Here is a 17,498-nt window from a genome sequence, read left to right as displayed (position 1 = left end):
GATATGGAGGCATGCTGGTCAGCATTGATTGCAGGAAATAAAATAACCAATGTGATTGCAATGATAACATTTCTAGAACCTTTATTTTTGGACCACTAAGCATCTAGATTATATGAGAATAAGTGCATCTAGATTACCAAATCGAGAGCCTCAAGACAGATGGAACAAGATGTCCAGATCAAATAACTTTGAAGGAACGAGCTGGATGAATAACTGGAACCAGGGCGGCAGTCTAACATGCACAAGCCTTGAAATGGACACGAGGATGTTTTGATGATTTTATTTGTGTTTTACGTTGTCTTGTCCCATGTAGTAGTTTTTCACGTCTGTTGTCTGTCTGTTTGATCGTTGTTTGTATGATTGTTAACTGTGTTGTTATTTGCTGTTTTGGCTCGTTCTGTTGTGGTTGTGTTTGTTCTCTTTTTGTGTATTGCTAAAAATTGCCATCTACAATTTTAATGCAAATAAAAAAATACACAAGTGAATTCAGGGAGGCATCCAATCAGGCTCATAGGCATTCAGGCCATTCCCCCCAAAACCAGATACCCATAACACAGAATGGGAATGGACTTCATACTCAATTCATACAGGTCCCACCCTAAGGGTGTACCCACAACACACAGTCCCTTGGAAGGGTCCAGCCAGTCTGCGAGGAGGCAGCCCCATAGCCATATATGGACCTTCCACAGCCAGCCAGGGGGAATGGACAGAGTCAGGGCTTCCCAGGGTTTTGTGAAATAAGGGGAACAGACAATAGAACCAAGAGGCTACAGTGGCCATCTTGCCTTTGTTCAGGAATCCATTGATTCCTATGGAGGGGCCTGGCTGTCCCAAAAATCGGGGACACTCTGAGCCACTGTCAAGTCAGAATGCAGCTGCCACCAGCCCTTACCCTGCTATGTGGGAAACACACAGGTGCCCAAAAACACACACAAAGCTGTGCCCCCGCCCATGGGTAACAGAAGGGTATCCCAGGGGTGTTGTTTACCAAAAGGTAAAATGAAGAGATGCACTGCCAGAGGTCCAGCCTGGACCTCACTGGCAGAACACATACAGTCAACACACACAGAGAAGTGGTAGGCCAAGGACTAGGAGGACCTGTTCCTCCAAAAGGAATTTCTAGCATCACAATATAGATATTTTAAAAGATAGCTATAGCGCAAAATGTCTTTTCAATTTAAATGCATTTATCCACCATATGAAACCAAAATCTTAAACATTGAGAAAAAACATTTTAAATACATTTTTGTAACGAGACTACATACTTTGTGTACAATGCACACATTTAAAAAAGCACAATAACAGAAACTCAATTTTAATTGTATTTAGAATTGCACACTTGGATTCCAAAGATAACTATTTCAATCAACCATATACATTAACACAATGTATTTGTACATTTCTAACCATGGTATAAAAATAGGCAACAGTATATACTGTTACTTGTTAAGTTTTCAGGGTCATTAGAATATAAAAGAAAAGGATTACAATGTTTTTCCACCAAATCATTAGATCGCCAAACATGTTTTCAAGACTTAAACAGGAATTTGCCATAGAGGTTTCATTTAAATATGATTTTTTTTTTTAAATCACACACAAAGTACTGGACAACTTTATGGTTCATTTATCCTAGCAAACCTGACCAGTGATAAAGCTGACACAAAGTGTAACTGAAAGTGGAACTAAATTACAAGTTAAATAAATCAAAAGTATTTCAAAATTGCCTCATCAGACTTTGTAATTATGAATTTTACTTTCTAATGTTTCTCACACTAAAACATTATACTTTTATGAATCCACTTTGACATTAAATATTGTATGATTTCCATATTAGCACTTGCATACTAAAAAAGATTTCTGCCTCAGATAGTATTTTACTGCCAACCAAACATGAAATGTGCCACATGTGTATTATGTTCTATAAAAAACAAGCACAGGAAAAGCTGGCAGTAGCAAGCTTTCAAATCCAAGCCCCTTTCATAATTTACAAATATGGCAACAATGTATGAAAGGAGACATTTTGTACAGCTGAGTATTTCAGTTTTTGATATTCTGATTTGTCTTTAATTTTGGATTGCACATCAGTCTCACCGGTTCATTTAAATTCCAGCCATCGGAGTAAAATATGGAAACAAAGGAAGGCATTGCCATATTAGCTTCTATTTTAATTCCCACAAGGGCAACCTATTTAATCTATTATGACAATTGTCACAAAGTAGTTGTCTGAGTGATTCTAAAGAAAATAGAACAAGTGATTTAGGATGCTTTGTAGGACCCCGCCAACCGGAACTGGACCCCAGTGGAAATACCCCCATGCAATGTCAAACTGATGCAAAACAAATCTGTTACTATTAATCAAAACCTTCAATAATATTTGCAAAACGTTCTCTTTCCAACTCAACCTACTTATACTGAACTACACTTGCACAAAAAGTAAAATTGCTATATAGGAATAGGTATGGAATCACACCCTGGAAAATAAAGTGTAATTTTAGGCAGGAGCTTGCAGGATTTTTTATTTACAGGAACTGGTTACCTGAAAAAGAAACAAAGGAACTTATTTAGACAGTGATAACCTCTAACAAAAGAATCAATCTGACAAGTAACATGCAATAAGCTACAAAACATAAAACACAAGTGCCACAAAAGAACAAGTTACTCTCTTACCTGGTAACGTTCTTTCGATGGGATGGTCCGACAACGTATTCCATATCTAGGACAGTAATCACCACAGCTGTGCTGCTTCGGAAAATCTTTCGGCGTCTGTGTCCTGCGTCGATGACGTTGGTACGCCGCCCTCGAGGACCTCCGACGACGGCAGACGTCACTGGATGTTATAAGTAGGACGCACGACGCCCGTAGCCTCAGTTGTAGTTTTCCCCCCAGAACGTGTGGCACAAGTCTTCTGCCAATCTGAGCACACAAAGCCTTGCGAAAACGTAAGCTGCAATCGCACAAGAAATTCTGTAGCGGGGAATGCAGGGAGGGAGCGATATGGAATACGTCGTTACCAGGTAAGAGAGTAACTTGTTCTTCGAGGGGATTGGGTTCTCCGACGTATTCCATATCTATGACAGACTCCCAAAGCAGTACCAATGCAAGGAGGTGGGAAAAGAATTTAGAAAACAGAAATTTAGAATGCCCAATCAAATCACGGCGTAAAGGACCGCCTTGCCAAAGGCCAGATCCTGCCCCCGGATGAAATCAATGGAATAGTGACGTACAAAAGTATGTACCAAAGCCCAGGTGGCTGCATCACAGATGTTACGAATAGGAACACCCCTCTGTAGAGCAGTAGAGGCAGCCATACCCCTGGTAGAATGGGCCAGTAAGCCGACCGGTGGGTCCTTACCCGCCAAGCGGTAACACTCAGAGATAGCCAAAATAATCCAGCGAGACAAAGTCTGTTTCGCCACAGCTTGCCCAAAACGCTTTCCAGCGTAACCAATGAAGAGTTGATCGTCCACTCTGACCCGGGACATGCGTGAAAAATAAAAGCTTAACGCTCGCCTAGGATCAAGCATATGGAGCATCTCCTCTTCCTTACCAGGATGTGGAAGAGGATAAAACGCCGGAAGAATAACCTTCTGGCCTAAATGAAATTTTGACACCACCTTCGGAAGAAAGGAAGGACGAACTCTCAGGACAACCCTGTCCTTCTGAAACACAGTGAAGGGTGGCTTAACTGAAAGTGTCTGTAACTCACTCACTCTGCGAGCGGAAGTGACCGCAACCAAAAATACAGTTTTAAGAGTTAACAGTCTCAAAGGCCATGAATGCAAAGGCTCAAAGGGAGCACCCATCAGAAACTTGAGAACCAGGTTCAAATCCCAACCGGGCACCTGGAAAGGTGACGGAGGGAGCACAATAGTGAGCCCTTTCAGAAACTGAGAAATTAAAGGAATCTTAAAATAGCAACACTCTTCAGACGAGCGCTTAAATATGGACAGCGCCTCCAGGTGACCTTTAACGGTACCCACTTGCAGGCCCCTTTGAGCCAAAGAAAGCAAAAAAGACAGAACTATAGGAATGTCACATGAAAAAGGATCCACATCCTTAACCCTGCACCAGTCGCAGAACTTAAGGCAACGGTACAGGGATTTTGTTGCTGGCCGTCCGGCCGAGAGCAACACCTCCCTCACGTCTTCAGGGAGGTCCCAATCCTTATACCTCAACCTTTCAGAAACCAAGCGTGAAGGTTGAGGGATCTGACCTCTGGATGGAGAACCTGACCCCCCCCCCCCCCCCTCCTCCCGTGAGAGTAGATCATCTCGGTAGGGAAGACAACGTGGAGGGCAGATGGACAAGTCGACAAGGTCCGGGTACTACGTCCTCCGGAGCAATGAGGATCATCCGGGAACCGAGCCTCCGTAACCTCCGCAGCACTTGCGGAATGACAGGGACTGGAGGAAACGCGTACAGCAGTGGGAATGACCACTCCACCACGAACACGTCTCCTAAGGCTCCTTTTGGAGGAAATTCCCGCAAGCAGAACCTCTCGCACTTCCGGTTGACACTGGAGGCGAAGAGATCCACTAGAGGGGTCCCCCAAAGGGCGAAGATCTCCAGGAGAATCTCCCGAGCCAACTCCCACTCGTGAGAGATCGCGCTCTGCCTGCTCAGAGCGTCCGCCGTCTCGTTTTTGTCTCCGGCCAGATGAACTTCCAAGATCAAAACTTCCTGCTGGATTGCCTAGAACCAGAACTGCATCACCTCCATGCACAGAGGAAGTGACTCTGCCCCCCACCCCGCTTTAGTGCATGGCCACCGTGTTGTCCGTCAGGATCAGGACATTCTTCCCTCGCACAGTCAACAGAAAAGCCTTCAGGGCTAGCCTGACGGCCCTCAGCTCCAACAGAGCGATATGGAGTCTGGACCCCGACAGAGACCAACAACCGCTGACTGTCAACTCGTTGGCATGAGCTCCCCATCCCGTGAGGGATGCGTCCGTCACGATCGTCACCTCCAGCCAGGGTAGCCAAAATAGAGCCCCTTCATCAGATTGTCTTCGACGGACCACCACAGAAGGTCCTGGGCGACCGAGGACGGCACCTGAACAGGGTCCGACATCCTGCCGGAGGACTGAGACCACTGGAGCTTGAGTGCCCATTGCAAAGATCTCATCCGCAACCTGGCCTCCGGCACCAGAAGAATGCAGGATGCCATGAGGCCGAGCAACCTCAAGAACTCGAACGCTGGGAGACTCTGGGCAAGCTGAAACTTGTGCACCATCTGCTGAATGTGATGAGCCCTCACCTGGGGAGGAAAACACCGCCCCAGGGACGTGTCAAGCACTGTTCCGATGTACTGGAGCCTCTGAGTTGGTGTCAAATGGGACTTCTTTAAATTGAGGGAGAAGCCCAGATTGTGGAGGGAGTGGCAGGTGACTGACAGATGACCCAGGACATGCTCGGGAGAGCACGCCCTGATCAACCAATCGTCCAGGTAGGGGTAGACGTGAATCCCCCCTTTCCTGAGGTGCGCTGCCACCACTACCATGAGCTTGGTGAAAACCCTCGGGGCGGAGGTCAATCCGAACTTCAGGACCCGAAACTGAAAGTGCGAGTCGCCAACCGCGAACCTCAGGTACGTCTTGTGCTTTGGATTTATCGGCACATGAAAATAAGCGTCCTTGAGTTCGAGAGACACCAACCAGTCCTGAAGTTGAAGGGCCTGGAGTACTTGAGAGAGAGTAACCATCTTGAACTTGTCCTTCCTGAGGAGTTTGTTCAAACCGCACAAGTCCATGATGGGTCTCAATCCCCCGTCTTTCTTGGAAATCACAAAATAAGGGGAATACCATCCCTTGTTCCTATCCGCTACAGGCACCAGTTCTATGGCTCCTTTCTCCAGCAGGGATTGAATTTCCTGCGCAAGGAGCGGATCCAGACTCTTCAAAGAGAGATTGCCCGGTGGATTGTCTTGAGGCCTTTGCTGGAAAGGAAGACAGTAGCCGTGGGTTATGATCTCCAGAACCCATACATCTGAAGTAATGGCGCGCCCCTCTGCAAGATGCTGCGCCAGCCTTCCCCCAACCGGCGAACCATGGGACATGGCCTCATGACTGAGCTGAAGCGGCTTCGGTGTTGCCGGAGGGCAAAGAGGCAACAGCCCGAGCGGCCTTGGCCCCTTGAGGACCTTGTTTTCCACCTCTGGCAATCCTACGGTGGCCCCTCTGACTGGCAGCTCCTCTCGTTTTACCAAAGGATGAGTAAAACGAAAGGAACCTCCCCTCCATTGCTGTCCCCTGGGACGAAAAGGTGGAGGTTGGCGAACTGCAGTGCCCAACGACTTTGCTGCAGCTTTGGAGGACTGCAACCTCTCAAGGCTCTCGTCAGCCTTGCTGCCAAAAAGATGGACACCATCAAAGGGCATGTTGAGGAGCCGGGCCTGCACATCAGGAGCAAACCTTGTAACTTCCGCAACCATCCAAACCTGCTTATTACGGTGCTTGCCGCCATGGACCGACTGACGAAATCCGCCATGTCCAAACCCGACTGAACGGCCTCACACATGGCATCCTTGCCATTTTGGACCATAGCAAGAAAACGATCCTGTTCGTCCCCTTTGGGGATATGTTCAGCCGCTAAGGAAACACAGTTGCACAGAGTGTGCGTGAAACGTGACAATGCACATACGGAGTTGGCAGCCTGAAGAGCCATACCCCCTGAAAAAAACACCTTCTTCGCCCAGCCATCCAAACGCTTGTCGTCCCCATCAGGAGGGATGGTAGGATATGACGCCTGCTTTGCCGGGGCCGTAGCCGCCTGCACCTCCGAACTCTCCGGAGTGGGGTGCATGGTCAAGTAGCAGGGGTCACTACTGGCTGGGCGGTATTTTCGCGGCAAAGACTTGCCCACTGCCGGGAGACTCCCCGGAGCAGCCCAAGCCGCTGCCAACCTTCTTTGCAGAGCCATATGGAATGGCAGCACCGGGTCAGTGGGTGGACCTTGATTGAGGATATCCGTAAGGTCATCCTGCACAAAATCAACTGGGGGTGCCGACCACCCCAAGTAGTCGGTGACCCTCGACATAAGGCGCCGGTATGATGACTCGGCATGGGTGCCAGGCTCAGGCCTACAGAACTCCAACTCCAGAGAGGTGTCCAGACCACTGGCGTCATGCAGTGACTGACGCCAGTCCTCAATCTGGCCATGACCAGAAAGAATCTCATCAGGTACCGAGGCCGGAACCAACCCATCATCAGAACCCTCATCCAACTCGAAATATAATTCATAGGCTGGAATGTGGGCATTGAATAGGGGAGAAAGACATGTATTGCCTTGGCCAGAGCCTTTCCAGGGAGTACCCCCATGCCACGGGGTACCTCCGACACCACAGCCTCAAAAGGCGTTGTGGGCGTCGAGCGAAACGGCGTCGACGTCGAGCGCAGCGCCGACAACATCGACGGCTTCGACACAGGCCTCGAGGGCGGAGCCCCGAGCGTGTCCTTCGACAGCCTGGGCGGCGATGGCGTCAACGACTTCCTCGAAGTCGGAGCCTCGAGAGAGTCCGTCGACGACCTTGGCGCCACAGGCGTCGACGTCTTGGGACCTGGAACGGGCATGACTGGAACGATTCCCCTTGTCCGAGCGGGACCTCTCCCGCGAATCGTGCCGACCACCCGAGCCCGAAGGCATACGAGCGGTGTCTCCAGTACGGTCACGACCGACCCATCTCGGAGGCACGGACGGACCGGAGCCCTGCGATTCAAGAATAGCCAACATGGTCTTCCCGAAGGAGAGGATCGCTTGGTGGGATAAGAAACCCGCCGACGGGCAGAGTCCTCGGAAGAGGACGGGGAAGGCGACCGATGAAGGCGCTTCCAGGAGTGCCTAGAAGAGGCAGAGGAGTGGCGGGACGCACTCCGGGACCGAGACCCCCTAGACTTACGACTACGATGCGGAGAGTCGACCCTCGAATCGTCTGTCGAAAGCCCAGTGGACCTCGCCTTCCGGGGCTTGGACACCTCACTGACCGACAGCTTCTTCTAATGTTCCCGCAAGGCCTTGGACGTAAGCGACTGGCAGTCGACACAAACATCCGTGTCGTGGGCCTCCCCGAGGCACCAAAGGCAGGCGTTGTGCGAGTCCGTCACCGACATCTTGGACCCGCAGTCCCCACACTTCTTGAAGCCCGGACGCGGGCGGAAGCTTCACGAAGAATATACTTCACAATATGAACAGGTTCGAAGAACCAAGAAAGAACAGAAACTCCAAAGAGTCGAGGCGTGCCGAGATCTCCGAAGCAAACACGTTTGCGGAAAAAACGGAACTGTGGCTACGGGCGTCGTACGTCCTACTTATAACATCCAGTGACGTCGGCCGTCGGAGGAGGTTCTCGAGGGCGGCGTATCGATGTCATCGACGCAGGACGCAGACGCCGAAAGATTTTCCGAAGCAGCACAGCTGTGGTGATTACTGTCATAGATATGGAATACGTCGGAGGACCCAATCCCCTCTAATCAATGTTTTAAAATGGTACACTTTTAGAATGATGCATTCAAAGTAGCCCATAGTAAAAAAATTAAAAAAAAAAATTTAATAGGACATTCACTTAGCACTGACAATAAAAATGAAGAACGCAGATGTACCATGCTATTTTCCAAAATAAACACCACCAATGTGAAGTTAAAAGACCCATTTCAAATCCAACTAACCATAAGCTTTTTGCCCAATACAGCAGCCCCTGTCCTTGCTGATTCACATTCTCCAGCATTGGTCTGGCATGGATTCACATGCTCATGAATATTCCCCCGTTGTCAGGCTGGGAATCCTGAATTAAAGAAAAAACAGTTTCACTTTAACTTTAAATCTGTATTTCTCCTCTAACCAATCACTGTCCTCTGGGTCATACTGCCCCATCAAATGACAGTCCTCTTCCCAAGCTCCACCCCTGGGGGCCATCTTCAGATTTGGTAAGCACTTAGAGACACAGGGGAAGGAGGCAGGGTTTGCATGTGAATCCATGCCAGACCCATGCTGGAGAACAATAGTTACAGATAAGTTACTTAATCCTTCTCCAGCATGGGGTTTGGCATGGATTCACATGCTCATGAATAACGATTACCCAGCAGTACATAAACACAACCACATGAGGTGGCGAAGCTAAACAGAAGCAATAAACACTCACCTGTGGAACAGACTCACCTCAAACAAACCATTTGCGTAGCACCGCTTGTCCGACTCAGGACTGTTCCACGGAATCCCTGTTGAAGCAGTAGAACCTTGTGAAGTTGTGAGTGGACCTTCATATAGCAGCCCTGCAGTTGTGGAGCAGGGGCACACCAGAGAGAAATGCTGTCGTTACTGCGATGGCTCTGGTGGAGTGGGCTCTCGGCAGGTTTGGCAACAGTCTGCCAACCAGTCGATGACGGTGCATGATTCAGCCGGAGAGCCAACTGAAGATGGAAGCCTTGATAAGGCCTTTCCGTGATTCACAGGTCCAAAGTTGATGAACAACTGAGAAATCTGCCGTAAATTCTTCGTTCTTGCCACGTAGCAACGTCCAGCTAATGCAAGGGCCTTTCCGTTGGCAATGACAGTTAACACCAAAGGTTTGTTAACGTGGAATTCTGACTGTACCTTTGGCATAAAGGTGGGGTGTGTATGCAGTACCACCTTTGAAGCATGGAAAGACGAGTAAGGCTGCTTGCAAGATAGGGCCTGGATCTTCCCGACCCACATGGCCGAGGTGATAGCCACGAGGAAGGCTGTCTTGCACGAGAGAAACTTGAGCGGGACTGCATGCATAGGTTCAAAAGGAGCTCCCATGAGCTTAGTTAGTGCTACACTGAGCTCGCAAGCCAGGGCAAGAGCCTTCACCGGCGGAAAAGTCCTGAAGAGCGGCTTGAGGAACTCCTTGACGACTCTGTGCGACCACAGCAAAGGTCTAACCGGAGACCTCTTCTGATTCCAGCACCATACGGAGAAGCGTTTCGATTTATGGCCATAGCACTTCAACGTTGACAATGCTCTGGCCCTGGCCTGGATGTCTTTACATTCTGTGGGTAAAGCAAAACCTCCAAATATTAGGGCTGCAGGAGCCATGCCCTCAGGTTCAGCGACTCTGGGTTGTGGTGCAGAACCGCCCCCATCCCCCCTCTGTGGTGAGGTGGACCGGGAACAGTGGCAGCCTGATGGATAGGGCCACTGACAGACGCAGTAGGTCCGGGTAACAGATTTGTGGCGGCCACCCTGGGTCGATGAGTATTATCCTACAATAGCACTGTTTGAGTGTGTTGACCACACATAGGAGTGGAAACTGAGGAAAAGCATACAGGAATCGTCCCTCCCATGGGAACGAGAAGACGTCCCCAATGCTTCTCGGCTGCGGGAATCTGCTGGTGAATGTCTGGCCCTTGGAGTTCGCTGCAGTCACGAAGAGATCGATCTGGGGCTGGCCCCATTCGTCAAACAGGTGGTCCACCTGGTTCTGGTGAAGTTCCCACTCATGGCAAGAAGGCAGCTCCCTGCTGAGCGAGTCCGCAATGGTGTTCTTCACACCCGCTAGGTGAAACGGGACGAGGAACATGTCCTGATGAATGGCCCAGTGCCACAGGTCCTGGGCCTCCTTGGACAGTACCGGCAAGAAGGTTCTACCTTGCTTCCGGATGTAGAACATGGAGGCAGTGTTGTCTGAAGATACTCATCACCTTGCCCTTCAACGAGAGGCCTCTGGCGTGCAACTGTCCAGTGTGGGCGCCCAAGCCTTCTAGCGAGGCACCTGTGGGGACTTTCTCTTGGTAAGGTGGGACTTGATTGGAGTCGCCTGGGTGAGATGCAGTCGTACACCCCACCACTGCATTGGCAGAAGGAACTCCTTGTTGAGGGAGATTGTGTCTGCAAAGGTCCCCGATACTTGCATCCAGGAAATCCTGGAGAGGCTTCATCTGAAGTCTGCAGAGTCGGACAAGGCTGATGCAGGAGGACATCATGCCCAGCAGCAAATTAATGGCCTGCACCGTTGAGTCTGCGTCGATAACAAGCGCTGTACCTTCCCTTGTATGGCTACTAACCTCTCCTCTGAGTGGGACACCAAACACATTACTGTGTTGACCTGGGTACCCAGAAATAGCGCATTCTGAGATGGTTTAAAGCAAGACTTTGGATAGTATATGGAGAACCCCAACTCTGTCAGCAATGTATGGTCCTCAATGTGCCCCATCGACATCGTTATGGGTTCTTTGGGCAGCACCAATGGGACGTCAAGTGTATAGCTCTGCCTCTGCAGCTTCCCCTCAGATTTAAACCTCTCCAAAAGGAGTTAGTCCTAACATAGATGTTTGCCCGAGGGGGAAGGCTGGAGGGCGCATGTGAATCCATGAAAGATAGCAACGCTGGAGAAATGGAGTTACAGGTAAGAAACTACTCCCTTCTCCAGCATTGGATCTTTCATGGATTCACATGCTGTGAATAGACTTTGGAGCAGTAGAAATGCTTGGAGGTGCATATCAAGCAAACAGGATGCAAACCTTCAGCAATATGACAATAAGAGAAAAGCATCTAGCTTTAGGGTAAAAAAACAGGAGGGGATAAACCCTGGAAGCTGCAGGGCTTAACTTACTGTTATAGGTGGTGGAGGACTACCCGTCCCATTTGTACATCTTCGGCATGTTGTTGATGAAGACAGCAGTGCCTGGTGAACTTGTGGGGCACTGCCCATGTTGCTGCAATGCAAATGTATCTGATTGGTACCCCCGATCATAGAGCTGCTGAGGCCGCCATGGACCGTGTCAAATGAGTTATGGGAGCTCATTGTAATGGTCTGTTGGCTTTTGTGTGGCCGAAGGATATAGTGGAAGCTACCCATCGTGAGATACCTTGTTTTGAAATTGGCCTAACTTTATTGGAAAGGACAAAAGCCACAAAGAGCTTATTGGAGGATATGAATGATCTTGTGCGGTCCAAGTAGTACTTTAATGCTCTCTTAACGTCCAGAGAATGCAGAGCCTTTTCGGCAGGAGTAGAGGCATTAGGAAAAAAGGTTGGAAGAGTGATTGTAGTATTTTTATGAAACTCCGATGGAATCTTTGGAATGAAATGTGGATTCGTAGAGAGAACCACCTTGACCCTCAAAGCGCAGATACAGTGGATCGATGGCCAAAGCCTGGAGTTCTGCTACTCGTCTTGAAGACGTAATGGCCACCAGAAAAATGACCTTCCAAGTGAGAAATTTGATGTCAGCTGTTGACATAAGCTTGAAAGAAGGTTTCATGAGGGCTGTTAAAACTAGGTTAAGACTCCAAACAGGGGAAAACCTTTTCTTCAGGGGAAAGGATCAGAAAAGGCCCTTCAAGAAATGTTTTATTAATCTGTCGCTGTAAAGCGATGTAGATGTTCTTTTCCGTGCGAATCTTGATATCGCTGACAGGTGTACTTTGGTAGAAGACACTGCCAAACCTCCTTTCCCCAACGACAAAAGGTAAGAAAGGAGTTGCTTAGGTGTTACGGTTAATGGCTGTAGGTTAGGTTGCTGCGCACACCAAGTGCAAAACCTCTTCCACTTACGGCTATATGATATGTTGATGGATGTAGCTCTTGCGGCTGCCAAAATGTGGTGACAGTCTTGAGGTATATTTACATTTCCGAACTCGGATTGGTCAGGAGCCATGCAGCCAATTTGAGGGAGCCTGGGTTGCTATGCCATACCATCCCTTGTTCTGAGATAGGAGATCCGGCTGGGATCCTAGGTGAAGCGGATCGTCCACTGCCCAGTGAAGCAGGTCGGAGAATCAGGTCAGAACGGGGCCACAAGGATGATCTTGCAGGGAACTTTGCGAATCATTTGTACAGATTTCCTTATGAGAGGAAACGGGGGAAAATGCGTAAGCAAACATCCCAGTCCAAGGAAAAGATATTGCACCCCCCCCCGGGAGTCCAGATGAGGGATACTGCTGGCAAACTGCTGGCATTGCTTGTTTTTCGGGCTGGCGAAAATGTCTAGAGGGGGAAGGCCCCATCTCATGAATATCTTTGCCACATGGGTGCTGTACAGTTGCCATGTGTGTGTCCGGGAGGAGTCCTGCTGAGGGTATGTGCCTGTTCGGTGGAAGGCTAAGATGTGAATGTCGTGTTGGATGGCCCAGTGCCAGATGGTTTGTGCCTCCTGGGATAGGATCTCTGAGCGTGTCCCTCCTCGCTTCCGCAGGTAGAACATTGTGGTTGTGTTGTCGGTGAGAACTCGCACCACCGAGTCCTTGATAAGGGTAAGAAAGAGTTTGAGAGCCCAGTGTACAGCCCGCAACTCTAAAACGTTGATATGTAGTGAGGTTTCTGTGGGTGACCACAGGCCTTGGACTTGGAAATGGTCTAAACGAGCACCTTATCCTATTTGTGAGGCGTTGGTCACTATAGTATATAGGAAGTCCGGTTCCACGAGAGGCATGCCCTGTCTGATGTTATAGGGGTGAGTCCACCATTCCAAGGTGTCTGCCAGAGGACGGGACATGACTATTCTGTCCGACCAGGCGCTCTGGTTCTGGGACCATCTGGATGAGAGGAATTTTTGTGCTGGGCGCATGTGAAGGCGACAGTTTGGAATAAGAGGGATGCATGATGATATGGTGCTGAGGAGAGACACGTAAGAACGGATTGCGACAGATTTGTTGGTTGTAAATGAGCCTGCTAGAGCCAGGAGCTTCCTTACTCTTTCCTCCAAGGGTTTCAATTGATTGTGGGTTGTCCGGAACTGTGCTCCCAGAAAGACCAAACTCTTTGAGGGAGTCCAGCAGGATTTGCTGTAGTTGATGGCGAAGCCCAGACGCTGTAGTAGGAGCTTTGTGCTGTTCAGAGACTCCAACGTCTGTTGGTAAGTTGTTCCCCGAACCAATCAGTCGTCCAAGTACAGGTAAACGTGATGGCCCTCCCTCTGGAGGAAAGCTGCTACAGGAGCTAGACACTTGGTGAATGTTCTGGGAGCTGATTTTAAGCAAAAGGGGAGAACCCGAATCTGGAAATGGCTGTCGCCCACTGTAAACCTGAGGAATTACCAGTGCTTTGGGTGAATTGGTATGTGAAAATATGCATCCTTGAGATCCAGGGACACTAAGAACTCTTCAGGCTGTACTGCTCTTAACATGTCTAGCAAAGTTAACATCCTGAAGTTTTGTTTTATGTTTTTGTTCAGCAACCGAAAGTCTAGAATTGGGCGCCCCTTTCCATTTGGTTTCTGGACCACGAAAAAGCTTGAATATGTGCCCTTTCCCCTAGCTTGGAGGGTAACCCTCTCGATGGCCCTTTTTTTTTTTTATAGCTGAGCCATACCTCTCGTCGTTATGGAAGGAATGGGAAATTGTGGACGTTTGAACTCCAACAAGTGGCCGTAATGGATAGCATCTAGTACCCATCTGTCTGTGGATATTGAACGCCACTCATTGAGGTGTAACACCACCTTCCCTCCTATCTGACCGTCCCTGTGGCAGTCACTGTTGTGCACTGTTTTGACAACCTCTCTGTTTTGTGAGGAGGAAGATCCCTGCTTCCTTTGAACTTGGTAGTCTTTGTTGTGTTGGGCGGTTTATAAGGTACGCTTGTAACCCTGGGAATAGTACATGGATCTGTTGTATCCTTTGTTGTCACAAGAACCTGAAAATCTTGAGTTTCCTGAGACTCCACGAAATGAACGAAAGGAGCAAAGGGATGTTCTGCTATGCAGAGTCGCAAGGGACTTTGCTGGGTCTGAATCCACTTTCAAGGCTTTTAGAGCCTAGTCTATCTTTTCACCAAAAGGATTCTCACCCTCACATGGCATGCCCACTACCTAGTGCTGTACCTCCTGGTGGAAATCTGTACAGCGAAGCCAAGCTTGGCACCTGAGAACCACCCTTTGTTAATTTGTTTGAAGCCAGTCTCGGCTTGGTCTCAATATTTATGCTGTGGTTCGATGCCTCTTAGCCTCACGCACCAAAAGCATAATCTCCTTCCTTTGCTGTTCTGGCAGGTGGTCAAATAGTGGGGCTAACCACATCTCGCAGTCGTGTCTTGCAATAATGTCTAAAGAGTTTGCTGCTTTCACGGTCGTCGGTCCTATACTAAGAACTTTCTTTCCAAAGGCGTCTAACTTGTGATTATCATTATCTGGGGGAGTGGCACACTTGTGTTGGGTGCGTGTGCTTTCCGTTTAGCTGCAGCTGACACAACAGACTCCGGTGTTGCTTGTGACGTTAGACACTTCCGAGTGGATTCTGGAGCTTTACATTTTTTTCTCCAAGCGACCTTTCACTGCTGGTTCCGTAAAAGGGGTGTTTAATTGTACAAAGGCCCTCCTGCCAAATATAATCCAGGATTGGAATTGAAAAGACAGCCCTTCTCCTTTTTCCCATGTGATCAAATAAGAAGCAATCCTCCTTTTCTTGCTCTGGAATTAGGCCGAATTCCTGGCAGGCCTTAGCCATCATGGAACGGAAATCTCCTATGTCGGCAGGGGTTGGGAGGAGGAGATGGTTGAGCCGGAATACCTCACACACCCTGGTCTGTGTCCCAAGTGTCTGCTCTTCTCAAAGAGGGAGCAGTTCAGATTCTTCCTGCCCCCTTCCGTCGAGGACTAAATGCTCTTCGGGACGGGGAGGAGGTCTAGCCGGGGATTGCCTTCTAGGGCGAGCGCCCTGGTCGCGAAGAGAATCTGCTGTCGAGGTGTAATCTTTGGGCTTTCCAACGGTTGGGCTGTTGGAGCCTGAGGCAGAGGAAGCCTAGCATCCAACTATCCGAGAAGAGACTGCAATGTGGAGAACCTGCATAGATAGTAATGAATGAGGATTTATGAGAGGATAGTGTGAGGGGACAACGCCCATGTCTACTGATGTGGACGGTAAGGAGGGTGTTATTGCAGGCCTAAGACCGATGGATCTAGAAAAGGTGGTTGTGAATCTTCCTCAGTATCCGACTCAAAAACCACCTGATCTTCATAAGGAGGTGCCTCGAAATCAGCTGTAATTTCATGTTGCAGAAGCTCCTCAGGTAATATGCGGATCTTTCCAAAAGAGGTTGTTCTGTAGCCGCAGTTGCCTAGTTTAATATGCCTTTGGGTGACAGAACTTCTGTCTCCAATTCGGAATACTCCGGCCCAGTAGCGATGTACACGTCGCCAAGGACTTTTTCTCTGTCGTCGACGAAGCGGTCGTCGACGGAATGGTTGATGAGCTAGTCGATGTCGCCAAAAGGAGTCGAGACTTTGATGGAGGCAATACTGTTGTCGACGCTGTCGTTGTCATAGTTAACGTCACCGATGGTGAAGGAGACCGTTTTGATGACGATTTGGATTTCATGCGTTTTGTGGACACGTGTCCGGACGAAGACCTGTGGGACCCCGATGACGAGTGATGTTTATTGCCAGTGGAAGTGTCAGGGTGCAGGGCGTTATAAGGGGGAACCAGGGCTCAAAGAGGGGCCCCAGACGTAGAAAGACCAACCACAAAACAAGACAAACCCACGGGAACAGCCTCCAGCATTATAGGAGACTTCTCTGTCCCCTTTGCAGACAAAAGGCCCTCCGTACCACATCTCCCAGCAGCCTCCGGGCCGGGAACTACTTTTCCACTCCCAAGTTGGGAGGGGCTCGCGCAAGCGCACGCGCAAAGAACGAAGGCACGGGGCTTGTGCTAAAGCTCCCAACCGGAACGGACGCATCCTCCAGAGCTCCTGCCGACGGGGATCACGCAAGGGGCCATGCCCCAAGGAATCACCATTCCGGCCCCTCCCATATACAAGATAAGTACAGCAAAGCCCTCGCGACCCAACCCCAGTTGGGAATTAAAAGCACAGCTACTGGGGGAAAGCGCGGAAGAAGCGGGGACGCATTGGAACTTCCAATCCTCTGAGGGGCACGCGCAGGGGGCACCGCCCGCCCATACTACGTCCCCTGCATAAGGGAAAAGCTAAGTGCCTATCAGCTCCATAGCATTTAACCGACGCGATTTTAGCTCGCATGCTTCATTGACTAACGCGCGCAGCGTTTGTTTACCAACCAGTCTCCAGCCACGTGCGGCACACTTTGGCAGCGCGGGGAGCCCATAGCCACATGCGGCAAACTTTAGCCGCACGTAGTGCTAGATATTAGGCCACGTGCGGCAAAACTTGGCGGCACGAAGGATCTTATTCCCTTTAAGCCACGTGCGGCGAACTTGGGCCGCATGTTCTGAACAACCCTTAAGTTGGGCACCATTAGCTCTGAGAGCAGATTAACCAACTAGGTGTAATGTGCATATGCTAGCACTAACCAAACTCAAGGTGGCATGCGTCACTAATGTAGGTTTGTGGTGGTTGTATTTCGCCTTTGTGAGTTAACACAGGCCACTAATACTAAACTCTCTTGCAGCATTGAACTGCTCCGAGTTCCGGATCTGAGAGTGCGCAGGCAGGAGGCCAGCACTCAACCACAGAGCTAAGTGCCTTTTGCATCAAAAGTTATTGTACAGCACTGTGTGTATGTGGGGGAATAGTATGTAAATATATTGTTGACTGTTTTTTCGCATGGTTCCCTTGCCTGTCCACTTTCCCTTT

The 17,498-nt window shown here is 49.4% G+C and overlaps 1 protein-coding gene across 1 annotated transcript in view; it reads right to left on the bottom strand.

The window, feature by feature from the left end:
- Positions 1-1,309: 1,309 nt before the first annotated feature.
- LOC138453414 (probable ATP-dependent RNA helicase DDX53) overlaps positions 1,310-17,498 on the bottom strand; it is a 2,019,656-nt gene continuing 2,003,467 nt past the window's right edge. The window contains exon 17 of the mRNA XM_069606246.1: positions 1,310-2,536. The gene's annotated coding sequence lies outside the window, so the exon portion shown is untranslated. The remainder of the gene's footprint in view (positions 2,537-17,498) is intronic.

This window comes from Ambystoma mexicanum, chromosome 4p (assembly GCF_040938575.1).
Source record: "Ambystoma mexicanum isolate Mex_15411 chromosome 4p, UKY_AmexF1_1, whole genome shotgun sequence".
In the NCBI taxonomy this organism is placed as follows: Eukaryota; Metazoa; Chordata; class Amphibia; order Caudata; family Ambystomatidae; genus Ambystoma; species Ambystoma mexicanum.
The sequence above is the reverse complement of the archived record's forward strand: the minus strand, read 5'-3'. Positions and strand labels throughout refer to the sequence as shown.